This window comes from Chlorocebus sabaeus, chromosome 11 (assembly GCF_047675955.1).
Source record: "Chlorocebus sabaeus isolate Y175 chromosome 11, mChlSab1.0.hap1, whole genome shotgun sequence".
NCBI lineage: Eukaryota > Metazoa > Chordata > Mammalia > Primates > Cercopithecidae > Chlorocebus > Chlorocebus sabaeus.
This window is the reverse complement of record NC_132914.1, coordinates 11036567-11040269: the sequence shown is the minus strand read 5'-3', so window position 1 is coordinate 11040269 and position 3703 is coordinate 11036567. Positions and strand designations below refer to the sequence as shown.

At 39.5% G+C, this 3703-nt stretch overlaps 1 pseudogene; it reads right to left on the bottom strand.

Moving 5' to 3' along the window:
• Positions 1 to 1361: 1361 nt before the first annotated feature.
• LOC103218527 (double-strand-break repair protein rad21 homolog pseudogene) lies at positions 1362 to 3329 on the bottom strand (annotated as a pseudogene).
• Between the last annotated feature and the right edge of the window lie 374 nt (positions 3330 to 3703).

The following is a 3703-nucleotide window of genomic DNA, read 5'->3' as shown; positions in this document are numbered from 1 at the left end:
AAGAAAATGAATCATTAAGACAGTAATTAGGAGTTCACAAATTTAAAACATTTCAGTTTTAAATTTGAGTTTCAAAAGTGGTTTCTTTTTTCCCACAAAGGTGTCAACACTTAAGCTAGAACTTTCAGTGTTAATTTTGCCCTAAAAGTTAAGACATATTCTGATAATCATAATAGTCACATGATTTCTGATGCTATCTGCTCTGTTAATAATAAAGCCTTTACACATGAATACCTATGTAACAAATCTCCACGTTCTGCACATGTACCCCAGAACTTGAAGTATAATAATAATAAAACATAATAAAGCCTTTATTTGGATGTGTTTTTCTTTAATTAAATTATAGGAAACTGGATATAGGATTTTGTTGCAAAGCTATTAAAGTTCCAAACACAGGAGTGTGCAGCACTGGAAAAGGAGATCAGTACTAAAACTTATAATAAATATCAGAGAAACCATTAGCTTTTACAGCATTGTCTGTTTAAAGGTTAAGTATAATTTTCCATCAGTCTGTTCTTACAGTAGGTGGGGCAATTTCTATTTTCATGATGTGAATACTCAAATATATCCAAACATCTTTTTAAAGCTTTGATTTAGAGCTCCTAGAAAGTTATATTTTTTAATAGTCACTCTACTGTAATGAAGCCTATTTCTGCTCATTTTGGAGCCTCACTAAAATCACAGATTTCAGGATAGCCAAGTTCATCAGAAAGACTCAAATGGAATGATTCACAAAATAGAACACTTTAAACCAAGTCAGTCCTATCTTTTTGTAGCTGAAGCACATCAGTCACAACACAGTTTCATGTACACCTAAGTGTAATTCCATAATTACACTTAAAACGAATCTCAAGAGGGTGACCTTTGTTGTTTCAGATGCCATCCCTAAGGAGAATGGTAAACAAGAAGATTGCCAGTGTTACTGATGGAAAGGCCTTTTTTTTTTCTTGTCAAAGACTTATACCATAGTTATAAATTAAACTGTCAGGCATTTTCCTAAACAGGTTTTCCTTCTTAATGCAGTAATGAACAACTAAGATAAAATCCTGACTTTTGACTGCTACTCAACATTATTACATGCACCAATATTACACACATCTGTTCTGAACTGTTAAATAATCTTCTGAGTCCCTGGGGTGCTGTTTTCTCCATTAGAACACAAACACAACTCATCTAATCAGTTTCCCTCAAAGATGAAATTGACAAATTTAATATACTGGAAAAAAAAATGAAGAAAGAAAAAGGCGACGACTTTGTACAGACAAAAATCTAAGTTTTCTCAAAGGGTTCTGTGTCGCCTACACATGGGGGCAATTTGCAGCACTAGTGAAATGAACTCTAGCTATAATGCTTCTAACTCCTCATATAATATGGAACCTTGGTCCGGGTGTTGCGTTGATGCCACTGTATGGTTCTTCCTGTGTCAGCTCAATAGCTTGCTGCTTTTTAAGAACCAAGAAGCTGTAGAACTTTGTGACAGCTTGTTTTCTGTTCGTGTTTCAACATAACTCAAGCAAACTGAAAGATTCAGTTCCAGTTTTGGCAAAAGCTTGCTGAAGACCATGAAGCACCTGCTGAGTCCTTTTGTTCCATCTTCTTTCTTCCTGATCTTGATCATCACCTGAAACATCTTCATCCTCTTCCTCTCCATCATTTTCTTTTTCTTTCTCTTTCTCCATCTCTTTTTCTGGCAGAAGTTCTAACTCTGGTAGTAGCTGACATATTTTGTAGGTTTTTCTGGGTGAAGTTCTACAGGCGGTATTTCCATCTGCTCCACCTGCTGAGGAAGCATCACAGGCTCTGGGTCACTTTGTCCAGCTTTTCGCTTAACTCCCTGAGGTGGTGGTGGAGCCATAGTTGACTCATCCGGTTTGTTCTGCTGGCCTCCATCACTGACTCCTGGAGGTGGCTTGGCTCTTCCAAAATGGGCTCATTGAAAACATCACACTGCTGATGCTGCTGTTGCTGGTCCTCTCCAGGAACCTCTGGATTTTCAAATTCTTTGAGGAACTCATCCAAATTATCTGCCTCTCCTCCTTTCCTCCTTTTTCTAAGGTCTTCTGGTAGAAGCAGTGTAAACAGCGTGTAAAAAGCTTCAGTAGTGTATTATTCCACAAAGGCTGAGCAGGCAAATAAAACAGTTTTTCTACTCCTCCTGTCTCTTTCCATATCATCAGTTTCTTGGTGGGTGGTGCCACATCCAAAGAGTAACAGTATCAGAATAATCACTAAGTTGGGCTCTGAATGTATTGCTATCCAAGTCTTTGACACTGTCAACAATTAGCTTCCTCTTCCTCTCGGCTTTTGTTTCTTTAACAGTTATATCAATAGGTTCCAATGCAAATGTTTCTTCCTCATTTGGAACCGGTGTTGTTTGATCAGTCATAGTTGGCATTGGCTCAGTGGATCCACTAAATTAGGGCTATCTGGCCCACCCATTGATACATTATCCTTACTCATGTCATCATTGTAGGCTGCTCCAGCAACATCACCCATGTCTCAGAGAGGGCAGGGGGATCATCAAAGATACTGCTATCATTATTACTAGTAAGTTTGTTATCTAATATTCCACCATCATTTCCTTCTCCAAAATTATCATCCTTATATTGGTCTTCATATTCTAAATGGTTAATTTTCTCATTCAGATTGCTGGTGCTCTGTTCAGACTCTAATAGGAGGTTAGATGCAGTAGTGCTTATTAACACGTCCTCATCGTCAAAAGCACTGCCTTCGCTCATTATCTAACAATCATCCTTTCCAAAATCGCCAGATTCATTTTCTTGTAAAATACTGATGCTCTCAATTTCTTCTCTCATGGTTCTCTCTACCACTCTACCCTGATTCAAGCTGAACTGCTGGGCCGCATCAATGTCAGCTAAGTCAGGCAGTGGCTGGTTAAAGTCATGAAATTCTTCAGGTGAAGTAATAGCATTATGAGCTGCTTCCCGATTTTCCTCAGGCAGGTTAACAATGCCTGACAGAAAAGCCATCTTTATCTTAATGAATGCTTCATTACAGTCTGCAAGAAGGTATTTAGCTTTCCTGTGATAGATTCGAACTCCTCCCAGTAAGAGATGTCCTGATATCCGTAATGCCGTTTTCACCTTTGGTGAGGTGATACTTTCCATGCTGCTCTCTAAACTACACTCAAACACATGGGCTTTGGTTAGCTTCTTATCCCAATGGGCCGCTAGCCAGAGACCCTCTTTTACTGAAGACAAAATGTGCGTAGAACATTGTTCTGGTTGGCTATGAAAATAGAAGGAAACCTTGCTCTCCGCTGGGAGTTGGGCGGGCTGGGTGGCCCGGGGAGGGGAAAAGGGTCGGGGGAGGGGACAGGGAAAGGGGGTTACCCTTGTGAGGTGTAGCTTCGAAGCAGCTCCCGCCGCCGACACAGCTGCCGCCTCCTTTCTGATTCACTCAAACAAACAAGATGGCTTGCTACAACGTATTTTATGTTTCCTTTTTTTCTTCCTGCTGCCTTGGTTTCCTTTAGATTGATTATTTTAAAAATTATTATTTTCCTCCTTTGTCATTTTGGGAGTCACATGCTTATTGACTACTCATAGTGGTTACTCTAGAAATTACAACGTGCAACAATGACCTATCGAATCTAACGGTAACTGGTGCTTTGGCTGTTCTCCTGAACAATATGGGAATCTTTGAGTGCTACTCCATTTGCCACTTCTCTCTTTTATAAGCT